Raw genomic sequence first — 12,297 nt, 5'->3', positions numbered from 1 at the left:
TACAAGGTGTGTTCAAAAATTTCCGAAATTTTGTCCACACAATTTCTCTACCCTTACGTTTTTCTTATTGTGCATGATCTCTTTCGAAATACTCTCCTCCACAATTGATACACTGCTGCTAACGCCGTTTCCACTCCCGGAAGCAGTCTTGGCACGCCTATTTCTGGATCGCGCGAAACTCCGTCTGCGAATCTTCTATTATCTCGTCTGTCGTTGCAAATCTTCGTCCTCTCGACGGGGTTTTCAACTTTGGAAACTAAATAAGAAGTCCGCAGGGACCAGGTCTCGAGAGTACGGATGATGAGGGAGCATGATGATTTCGTTTTTTCTGCCACATTCTCTCACCAACAGGCATGAATGTGCGCGTGCGTTGTTGTGATGCAGGGGCCATGAAGTGACTTGCCATAGTCTGCCTGCTTATCTGGGTGGTAACGTGCTCGCCTCCCCTGCAAACGGGCCCGGGTTCGATTTCCACCCGGGTAGGAGGTTTTTCTCCGCTCGGGAACGGAGTGTTGTATTGTCCTCCTCGTCATTTCATCCTCATCACCGTCGAGGACAACATACTGTGTTCTGTTATTTAAGAAGTCTTCGATCCACTCACATATCTACGAACTTACTTCACATGCTCGTTTCCATGCCCATGTCCACGAGTGCATCCAGAACTCTTCATCCCTTGATTGTAGGTAGTGTCTGAAGGGCTTCGCTGGCTTCAAAAATAGTGTAGGCGGTCTCTCTGATACAAATGGTTCAAATGGCTCTGAGCACTATGGGACTTAACTTCTGAGGTCAACAGTCCCCTAGAACTTAGAACTACTTAAACCTAACCTAAGGACATCACACACATCCATGGGTATTAATCGAGCGGCCTAAGGCGCTGCAGTCATGGATTGTGCGGCTGGTCCCGGCGGAGGTTCGAGTCCTCCCTCGGGTATGGGTGTGTGTGTTTGTCCTTAGGATAGGTTAAGTAGTGTGTAAGCTTAGGGACTGATGACCTTAGCAGTTAAGTCCCACAAGATTTCACACACATTTGAACATTTCAACACATTCACGCCTGAGGCAGGATTCGAACCTGCGACCGTAGCGCTTCAAATGGTTGAATTGGCTCTGAGAACTATGGGACTTAACATCTGTGGTCATCAGTCCCCTAGAACTACTTAAACCTAACTAACCTAAGGACATCACACACATCCATGCCCGAGGCAGGATTCGAACCTGCGACCGTAGCAGTCGCGCGGTTCCGGACTCAGTGCCTAGACCGTAGCGGTCGCGCGGTTCCAGACTGTAGCGCCTAGAACCGCTCGGCCACTCCGGCTGGCCTCTTTGAAACGTGTTTCCATCATGAAATTACTGCTCTCCGTCAACCTAGGGTGTTCTTCATATCCTGTGCTGAAATTACGTTCCGTCTGATCTATATAAAACCTCTTGCATTAGCTACAGTTAATTTTGTAGATCCCAGACCTCGAGAAGGTATTCTCTTCTTTGTTTGTGTGGCGCGTCAACTTACCCAGTGTGTGCTCAGTATGGAAGCAACTGTTTGAATCCACTAATAATAAATGGAATTAACACAGATAAATTAAAGAAAAGTAGAGCGAGAGCTCATACTGACATTACCTTGGCCGTAAGAGATGCAGTAGTGAAGAAAACTAAACATGCCTCGGTACCGTATACTTGTTAACATCTCGGATAGAACCACTCGGGTTTTTAAAAGAAGATCAAAAGTAAATATCAGCTACCGTGCCTCTCATCCAAACTCAGTCCCACTTGAGTTCCAGCCCGATCAGCGCCAGTGTTGTTGTCACGGGTGCCGCCCTGTCTACTGAATTTAGCAAGCTGTACACCCGCAACTCAAATGGAAATTTATTAATGTGTTAATGCGTTTTCCGGGCATGTATTGATTGTAATTTTCCTCCCACCGCTCTTTGTCCATTTCCTTCCCCTCCTCTGTCTGTTCATGTCCTCCTCCTCCTCTCCCGCTCATCTCTACCTCCCGCCTCTCTCTGTTCATATCCTCCTCTTTCCTCTCCCCCTCTCTCTGTCCTCCTTCCCCCACTATGTGCCCATCTTCTCCCCCCTCCCCCTTCCCTCGCCACGCTACCACACTCACCCCAATAGTAGAATTGTGGTTCTTACCCCCACAATACTTCCTCCCAGATGGGAAGTAACTTTTGTACCACATTTGGTTTTTGAGAAAGGGTGACCTTCTTACCAATGGCATTGCCCACATACACACAGATCAAAGACAAACATCAAAAAAAGTTTTGCATCACCTCGGTTCCCAGAGTTCATATCCTGTACAGAAAATTGGAATAATCAACATAAACATCATTTCCGCCCTTTCTATTGCTCATGAAAACCACACATTCCATTTGTACCACCATACAGCGGAACCTTCAGAGGTGGGGGTCGAGGTTGCTGTACACACCAGTAGCTCCAATACCCAGTACTATGTTCTCTTGCACTGATGCACGCCTCTATTCTTCGTGGCATACTATCCGCAAGTTCACCAAGGCACTGTTTGTCAAGAGTGTCCCACTCCTCAACGGCGATTCGGCGTAGATGCCTCGGAGTGATTCGTGGCTCACGTGGTCGATAAACAGCGATCTATCCCAGGCATGTTGGATAGGATTCACGTATTGAGAATATGCTGGCCACTCTGGTCGAGCGATGTTGTTATCCCGAAGGAAGTAATTCACTAGATGTGCATGACGGGGGCGCAAATTGTCGTCCATGAAGACGAATGACTCGCCAATATGCTGCCGATATGGTTGCACTATCTGTCGGAGGATGGCATTCACGTATCGTATTGCCGTTATGGCGCCTTCCACGCCCACCAGCGGCGTACTTCAGCCCCACATAATGCCACCCCAAAGCAGCAGGGAACCTCCACCTTGCTGCACTTTCTCGACAGTGTGTCTAAGGCGTTCAAACTGACCAGGTTGCCTCCGAACGCGTCTGCGACGATTGTCTGTTTGAAGGCATATGCGACAGTCATCGGTGATGAGAACGTGACGCCAATCCTGAGCGGTCCATTCGGCATATTGTTGGGCCCACCTGTACCGCGCTGCATGGTGTCGTGCTTGCAAAGATGGACCTCGCCATGGCCGTCGGGAGTGAAGTCAGCCTATTGCACACAGTTTGAGTCGTAACACGACGTCCTGTGTCTGCACGAAAAACATTATTCAACACGGTGGTGTTGCTCTCAGGTTTCCTCCGAGTCTTAATCTGTAGGAAGCGGTCATCCACTGCAGTAGTAGCTCTTTGGTGGCCTGAGCGAGTCACGTCATCGACAGTTCCTGTCTCTCTGTATCTCCTCCACGTCCGAAAAATATCGCTTTGGTTCACTCGAAGACACCTGGAGACCTCCACGAAAAGCATTATTTAACATGTTGGGATCCTCTGAGCCATAATCCGTAGGTAGCGGTCATCCACTGCAGTAGTAGCCCTTGGGCAGCCTGAGCGAGGCGTGTCATCGACAGTTCCTGTCTGTCTGTATCTCCTCCATGTCCGAACAACATCGTTTTCCTTCACTCCGAGACCCCTGGACACTTCCCTTGTTGAGAGCCCTTCCTGGCACAAGGTAACAATGTGAACGCGATCGATCCGCGGTATTGACCGTCCAAGCATAGTTGACTTAACACAACACGAGCCGTGTACCTCCTTCCTGGTGGAATGACTGGAACTGATCGGCTGTTGGATCCCCCTGTGCTCATGCATGGTTGTTTATATCTTTGTGCGGGTTTAGTGATACATCTGAACTGTCAAAGAGACAGTCATCGTCTATCTTCAGGAGTTCTGGAAACCAGGGTGATGCAAAACGTTTCCTAATGTGAGTATATGTCACACATATTAACATATGTTACATGTTTTAGTACACACATATGGAGGGAAAAAATCGCAGTACCAAAAACTTATTAATGTAGAGAGATGAAATTTCGAGGAGACATTTGTCTAGGTAACAAATGTAAGTGGTTCCTATTGCAAGATCACAGGTTAATGTAAGAGGTAGGTAGGCCATGCTGGTACATTAATAAACAGTGTAACCTCCAGAATGTTAAATGCAAGCATGCAATCGTGCATACATTGTGCTGAACAGGTGCCGGATGTCAGTGTGTGGGGTAGAGTTCCGTGCCTGTTGCACTTGGTCGGTCAACACATGATCGGTTAATGCTGTTAGTGGAGGAGGCTGAAGTTGTCATCCGATGATGACCCATACATGCTGGATTGGAGACAGATCTGGTGATCGAGCAGGCCAAGGCAACATGTTGTCACTCTGTAGAGCATGCTGGGTTATAATAGCGGTATGTGGGCGAGCATTATCCTGTTAGAAAGCACCGCTTGTCACGCTGTTCACGAATGACAACTGGTCGAATCACCAGACTGACGTACAATTTTGCTGTCAGGGAGCTTAGGATAACCACGAGAGTGCTCCCGCTGTCATATGAAGTCGAACCCCAGATCTTAACTCCAGGTGTAGGTCCAATACGCCTAGCATGCGTACAGGTTGGTTGCAGGCCTTCAACTGACCTTCTTGTAATAAACTCACGGCGATCACTGGCACCGAGGCAGAATCAGCTTTCATCGGAAAACACAACAGACCTCCACCCTGCCCTCCAGTGAGCTCTCGCTTGACAACTCTGAAGTCCCAAATGGCGGTGGTTTCAGATCAGTGGAATGCACGCTACAGGGCGTCTGGCTCCGAGCTGTCCTTGAAGTAACTGCTTTGTAACAGTTCGTTCTGTCACTGGTGCCAACTGCTGCTCACATTAGTGCTGCTGATGCGCCATACCCCAAACACGATGGTCTTCCATCTAACAAGGGAACCTCCTCATCGCACCCCCCTCAGATTTAGTTATAAGTTGGCACAGTGAGGCCTTGAAAAACTGAACACACATCAATCGAGAAAACAGGAAGAAGTTGTGTGGAACTATGAAAAAAATAAGCAAAATATATAAATTGAATAGACCACGTGCAACATAGGCAACATCAAGGTTAATACGAGCTGAGGAGCACCGTGGTCCCCTGGTTAGCGTGAGCAACTGCGGAACGAGAGGGCCTTGGTTCAAGTCATCTCTCGAGTGTAAATTTTACTTTCTTCATTTTCGCAAAGGTATGCTCTGTCGTTCGTTCATTGACGTCTCTGTTCACTGTAATGAGTTCAGTGTCTGTGTTTTGCGACCGCACCGCAGAACCGTGCTATTAGTAAACGAAAGGGAACCGAAAACATTTGATCGCAAGGTCATAGGTCAACCGATTCCTCCACAGGAAAACACGTCTGATATATTCTATACGACACTGGTGACGGCATGTGCGTCACATGAAAGGAATATGTTGTCGACCCACCTACCTAGTACACTTGGCGAATGGGTAAAAAGATTCTTCTACCTTGCCCGATTTAGGTTTTCTCGTGGATGTGATAAGCACTCCCAAAAAAGTGATGAAAACATAAGAGTTTGTCACATAAACTGCAACAAATGAATGCAACAGTTTCACAGTCGCACAGTTTTCTCTGTGCTCTGTCAAAACATGTTTTTAACATTTTCAAATTTTTCCGTGTGTAGACCGTCAAATCCTGCATATGTCCAAGCAAATCTGAACATGTCCTGGAATTTTGGATAGCGAAGTTGATTATGAGTGAGTGCTTGTCTCTCGTTCCGGAGTTGCTCACGCCAACCATGGGACCACGGTGCTCCTCAGCTCGCACTGTACTTGATGTTGCCTATGTTGCACGTGGACTACTCAGTTCGTATATTTTGCTTATTTTTTTCATAGGTCCACACAACTTCTTCCTGTTTTCTCGATTGATGTGTGTTCAGTTTTTCAAGGCCTATCCACTGTGCCACTTATAACTAAATATGAGGGGGTTGCGATGGGGAGGTTCCCTTGTAAGTAGTGCCACGTCGCCGTCTGGAGCCCGGTCTTCTAGTGACCGTACATTCTCGTGATCGCCGCTGCCAGCAGTCATGTACAGTGGCTACATTCCTGTCAAGTCTTTCTGCACTATGGCAGAAGGTACATCCAGCTTCTCGTAGCCCCATTACACGACCTCGTTCAAACTCAGTGAGATGTTGATAATGGCCACACTGTCGCCTTAAAGGTATTCCTGGCTAACATCAACTCACGCCGTCCGTTCTCAAACCAACGCTCACGACCGACACAGCGTGCATTTAAACCAAACGTCATTTGCATCCTCACAGAGGCGCTACTAGCGCCAGTCTTATGCGGCTGGCTCGAAATTTGAGTAGACATCAGCTTTCAGATCCAGAAACACGCCTACCAACTTTCCTTAATGTCGCGCAACTCGCTTGATGCAGCGATTTTTTTTCCGTCAGTGTATTTCACCTGTCTTTCTAGCGACTGTAGCCCTCGAGTTTCATTTTCATGCAGCTCAATGCCTATGACGTTGTCTGTCCTGAACTATTTGTCATACAATCACATAATTTTGAAAATATCTTCAGTGGTGTATGTACACTATGTGATCAAAAATATCCGGACACCTGGCTGAAAATGACTTACAAGTTCGTGGCGCCCTCCATCGGTAATGCTGGAATTCAATATGTTGTTGGCTCACCCTTAGTCTTGATGACAGCTTCCCCTCTTGCAGGCGTACGTTCAATCAGGTTCAAATGGTTCAAATGGCTCTGATCACTATGTGACAACTTCTGAGGTCATCAGTCCCATAGAACTTACAACTACTTAAATCTAACATCCATGTGGATTAGTCGAGCGGTCTAAGGCGCTGCAGTCATGGACTGTGCGTCTGGACCCGGCGGAGGTTCGAGTCCTCCCTCGGGCATGGGTGTGCGTGTTTGTCCTTAGGATAATGTAGGTTAAGTAGTGTGTAAGCTTAGGGACTGATGACCTTAGCAGTTAAATCCCATACGATTTCACACACATTTGAACATTTCAACACATCCATGCCCGAGGCAGGATTCGAATTTGCGACCGTATCGGTCGCTCGGTTCCAGACTGTAGCGCCTAGAACCGCACTGCCACTCCGGCCGGCGTTCAATCAGGTGCTGGAAGGTTTGTTGGGGAATGGCAGCCCATTCTTCACTGAGTGCTCCACTGAGGAGATGTATAGATGTCGTTCGGCGAGGCCGGGCACGAAGTCGGCGTTCCAAAACATCCCATAGGTTTATATGGTAACAAATAAGCCCTCGGTCACAAATATTAAGTCCAAATTGACCTGGTTTCGACGCTACTATGAGCGTCGTCTTCAGAATTAGACTAACTGTACTAAAACATTAGGTATATAGTAGATTAATAAAATTAAAGTTTGTACTGACTCGAAAAGATGCAGTACTTACAAGCCACGTATTAAAAAAGACCTAAGCTGGAAAGGCGACGCCATGAACACTTGTGAGATGGCGAGCCGCTAAGGGCTGCTCGTACTGCGAACAAGGGTTGCCCTTAGCGGCTCGCCATCTCACAAGTGTTCATGACGTCGCCTTTCCGGCTTAGATCTTTTTTAATATGTGACTGTTAAGTACTGCATCTTTTCGAGTCAGTACAAACTTTAATTTTATTAATGTTTTAGTACAATTAGTTTAATTCTGAAGGCGACTCTCATAGTAGCGTCGAAACCTGGTCAATTTGGACTTAATATTTGTGACCGAGGGCTTATTTGTTACAATATAATTCTGACACGGTCACTGAACCTTAGCAGCTATGTTCGAAGTTTTACATCCCAAAGGTGTTCTATAGGATTCAGATCATGACTCTGTGCAGGCCAGTCCATTACAGGGATTTTATTGTCGTGTAACCACTCCGCCACAGGCCGTGCATTATGAACAGGTGCTCGATCGCGTTCAAAGATGCAAGCGCCATCCCCGAACTGTTCTTCAACAGTGGGAAGCAAGAAGGTGCTTAAAACATCAATGTAGGCCTGTGCTGTGATAGTGGCAAGCCCCTCCATGTAAAACACGACCACACCATAACACCACCGCCTCAAAATTTTACTGTTGGAACTACACACGCTGGCAGATGACGTTCACCGAGCATTCGCCATACCTACACCATGCCATCGGATCGCCACATTGTATGCCGTGATTCGTCATTCCACACCGTTTTTCCACTGTTCAATCGTCCAATGTTTACGCTCCTTACACCAAGCGAGGCGACTTTTGACATTTACCGGCGTGATGTGTGGCTTTTGAGCAGCCGGTCGAACATGAAAGTTTTCTCACCTCCTCCCCTAACTGTCATCGTACATGCAGTGGATCCTGATGCAATTTGCAATTCCTGTGTGATGGTGTGGATAGATGTCTGCCTATTACACATTACGACCCTCTTCAACTGTTGACGGTCTCTGTCAGTTAACAGACGAGGACGGCCTGTAGGCTTTTGTGCTGTACCTATCCCTTCACGTTTCCACTTCACTATCACACCGGAAACAGCGGACCTAGGGATGTCTAGAAATGCGGAAACCTCGCGTACAGACGTATGACACAAGCGACACCCAATCACCTGGCCACGTTCGAAGTCCGTGAGTTCCGCGGAGCGCCCCATTGTGCTCTCTTACGATGTCTGATGACTACTGAGGTCGCTGGTATGGAGTACCTGGCAGCAGGTGGCAGCACAATGCACCTAAAATGAAAAACGTATGTTTTTGGGACTGCCCGGATACTTTTGATCACGTAGTGTAGCAACTGTCTGCGAAACGTGTTCTGAATAGTGTTGGTATCAAACAAGTAATAAAATGGAACGTTACGCTTCATGCCGCAGTTCTGATTCATGAACAGCGAAAATGTATCAAGCGATAAACTTTTATCCATTGATCATTTGTGGGGGTTGTCAGAGAAATATCGCAAAGTCTTGATATTATGTGTAAAGCTTGTCGCAAGTCACTACGTATTCTCATTCTCAAATACTGGATGAATAAAATGTGGGTATTTGCGCATAATGGGCTAAACTGTCTTTTCATCCCACTCCCTCCTCTTTCATAGGCAGGTGGTTTTTACTTCTACAGCAGTTCTTTCCAGATAGTAACTGATATATGTACCAAGTTAGTTAAAAATGGTCATGTATTTTCAGTGAGGATGTGGAATTTATATACATTTGTACATGTATGCATCCATTATTATAATATGTGTGTATTCTTCCTTGCTTACGGTGTAGGCACAATAACAAAAATTTCATTATTTCCGTTCGTTTCTAGAGTTGCAGTTCGAATGGCCAACAGAGCAGGTAAATCTGAATACTATTCTCTTGTCGCTTGTATTGGAGGTCCTACACGAGAGGGATTGAACAAGAACAGCAGTGAGTGATAAGTCTGCATCAACCTGTCTGTGTACTACCGCTCAGAAGATTGATGGTGATTGAAGTGGTCTTCACGTAAGGATAGAGTTCAAGCTCAAGAAACTAGTCGCGCCACTGATACGCAAAGACAAAAAAGTGCTTTAGTAGCGCTAGAAGTCTCGATTTTTGTTCTGTGTGTGTGTGTGTATGTGTGTTTCAGGCTAGTACTATTGTTCAGAACAAAGGCAGTCAAATACTTTTATATACTTCTAAATGGAATTCCGAGCGAACCAAAAATTGTTCTGTTACCAACTTCCAACTAAAGTAGGAACGTTTCTCTATTACATCAAAATATAGCAATGTGGTGGTGACTAGGTAGTTGTGGGGGCTTTATCACCGTTTTGGATTGTCTTGCAATCCTCGAAATGGTTTATGAAGCTTTGTCTTGCTTACATAGACGTGAAAAGCTGAAAAATAAGTTTAATTAAAAATATAGAAAAGTAGAGGTTTGCAGACAACTATGTGTTATTTTCCACATCTTTACTACAGAAGACAAATACGATAATAAATTAAATTTAGAGCAGTATTGTAGCTTACAAGTATGTATGTATACAGGAAACATAGTCACATGCACATTTTTCACGATGATAGTCCCAGTATCTCCATATCCTAAGTCCAGCACAAACACACAGTTTGGCACTTCTTCGTCCGGAAAATGTGTGTTGAAGTGGCTCTCAAGATATGATTTCAGTAACTTCCTTATCAACGCAGACATTTGTTTGGTGTCACGATGTCCCTGGAGTGGATGTATCATCACAATTAGGTAGCCACTGTGTAGTAACTGCTGTCACAGCAACCATCTGTGTCCTGCATCAGGACAGATTGTGTTATGGTATTACCAGCATCCTGGCAAGGTACTAGCTACTTCCTTGAGAGGAATGGGGGGGGGGGGGGGGAGTGGGCGACAAAGGACGGGGGATCATGTCAATGCGGCGCCACCACTTCCCCTTGTCATCCCCAATGATCGCCAAGTGTGACGATGTCTTTGGAGGAGAGCCACCATTCCGCCTGGGCACTTGCACTGATGGAGTACAGCTGAGTCCGGACTGGTGAAACTTTTGAAAAGTTAACCAAAATTGCCAAGTGGGTGCTTGTCACGGTAGTAGCCAGCTGTGTCCATTACAGTGATAGCTTTGCAGTAGAATCAGTATCTCTACTGAGCGGTTTTTATTGTGGGGACCAAAAGCAGCTGGCATTTCCATGTCTTTGGAGGAGAGCAGCCACAAGCACTACCTATGTTTAATGAGGCAAGTCTAGCATGGTGATAACTTTGGTATGGAGCTATAGGCCTTTCTAGGTGCCAACTATGACACAGCAAGGTAAGTTGAGTGCGCTGATGCCTGCATAGTAGAACCACTGTCCTCTGCAGGGGTGTCTGAACCTGGGGACTATCTGTGCCAAGTGTGGGGATGCTTACTCAACAGAGTCAACGTGTCCAATAGGTGGGTAGTGTAACTGGCACCTGCTAAGTCCTTCCTGGACTGTCCACACTACACAGCTTCTGTCATGGGGACCACCTGCATCTGAACTGTCAAGTTAATCACCGACCTTAGGCACCTGCACAGATGGATGTCAGTAAACTGCAACATGATGATTAGAGTGGAGCTTTCGCCCTTACTATGTGTCTGCTATTACTGGGACAAGATACATAAAGTGTTGTGATATCTTTAATATAGAGCCACAATTATGGGCAGCAACTATGATGGTGGCCGTGTTAGTCTGACTTTGCAATGCCTTCAGAACAGTCATGAACATGCTAGAACACAGCTCAGCCTGTTCATAGTATTCATAGAGTCAACTAATAACCACCACTACGTGGCTACCATGACTGATGTTGATTGAGGGTGTAATGTCTGTGCAGTAGAGCGATCCTCCCTCTCTAGAAAATACAATAACGGAGAAGTTGACAGTCCCATGTATGTCCATGTTGCTTGGCAGGGGTGGTGGTATTGGGCAGTAGAGAATACCTGGTGATATGTGGACAAGACCTGTCATCCACGTAGGCAGTTGCCTAATAATAGCGCATTGGTATTAGCGAAGTAGAGGATCACTCCTACTATGAAGCTACTATGAGAGACAATAGCGAAGACTGGTGTCATGATGCCTTTGTGGTGGTTCTTCATTCCCTCTACGCCATTGTGGTTGCTGGTTTTGGGTGAGAGTAACTTACAGAAAACCAGTTGGATGCTGATATGGAAGTTGCAGCTTTGCCCACTACCAAAACTCATGTAGACTAGTTTACCACAAACTCTACTGACCAGTTGCAATGTCTGGGTGGGCTAAGTGAGTTTTGTCGACGACTGAAAAAGATATGAAGTGGTTGGACACCTTTTCTACTGGCTAATTATAATGCCTGGGTTAGATTCAGTGAACATTGTTGTCATCTCCCCTATAGTGAGGTCAGGTGGTTATCGTGATCTTTTCTGTCAAGTAGAGGTCCTGCAGACAGCTATGGTGGCAGGTAGTCATTTAAGCCCAATATGGAACAATCTTGCGTGTAGAGGCACCATTGCCAGTTTATATCTGTCACGACAGAGGCTTGCTGGACCTGGTGTGGTGTCTTGCGAGGAGCAGAGCTAGGCGGCTACTATGGCGGGCGCATGTCGGGTGTGGCGTGGTGAAGTCTGCGGCGAAGTGGTGGCGTCCCCACTCAGTCGGCGGATGCTCGTGAGGACGATCTTGGGCAGATCGCGACGCCCCCACGCAGCAATCGCCAGGTTGATCACCAGCAGAGCCATGTCCACCACCACTGAAACAGCAAAGTCATCACCTGCACTGACGGAAATGGAAAGCGTTACGCTGTGAACGCCATTACCGAACACTACCGACTGAAACTCCAATATTTACATGCTTTTTGGATATGTTGATTAAAGTTTCATGCTTATGTGAACTTCAGTACTTACAGTACAGACAAAAAGGCCATCCTACATCAACATGCATAGTGCAGTGCATGTTGGAGGGCATGACATACCATTACTAGTCATTTCGTTACCTGTTGGA

At 46.5% G+C, this 12,297-nt stretch overlaps 2 protein-coding genes across 3 annotated transcripts in view; one reads left to right on the top strand and one right to left on the bottom strand.

The window, feature by feature from the left end:
- LOC126425074 (organic solute transporter alpha-like protein) overlaps positions 1–12,297 on the bottom strand; it is a 559,459-nt gene that overhangs the window by 258,441 nt on the left and 288,721 nt on the right. The window contains exon 8 of one of the 2 annotated variants that reach the window (XR_007576258.1): positions 9,822–10,854. The exons of the other annotated variant lie outside the window; for it this stretch is intronic. The gene's annotated coding sequence lies outside the window, so the exon portion shown is untranslated. Of the gene's footprint in view, positions 1–9,821; positions 10,855–12,297 lie in introns of those variants that run through there. 2 annotated transcript variants of the gene reach the window in all.
- The window catches only part of LOC126425078 (gamma-interferon-inducible lysosomal thiol reductase-like), a 125,052-nt gene that overhangs the window by 37,802 nt on the left and 74,953 nt on the right, over positions 1–12,297 (top strand). The gene's annotated exons all lie outside the window — the stretch shown is intronic.

This window comes from Schistocerca serialis, chromosome 10 (genome assembly GCF_023864345.2).
Source record: "Schistocerca serialis cubense isolate TAMUIC-IGC-003099 chromosome 10, iqSchSeri2.2, whole genome shotgun sequence".
Taxonomy (NCBI): domain Eukaryota; kingdom Metazoa; phylum Arthropoda; class Insecta; order Orthoptera; family Acrididae; genus Schistocerca; species Schistocerca serialis.
Note: the sequence above shows the minus strand (reverse complement) of the source record. Positions and strands in the feature narration are given on the sequence as shown.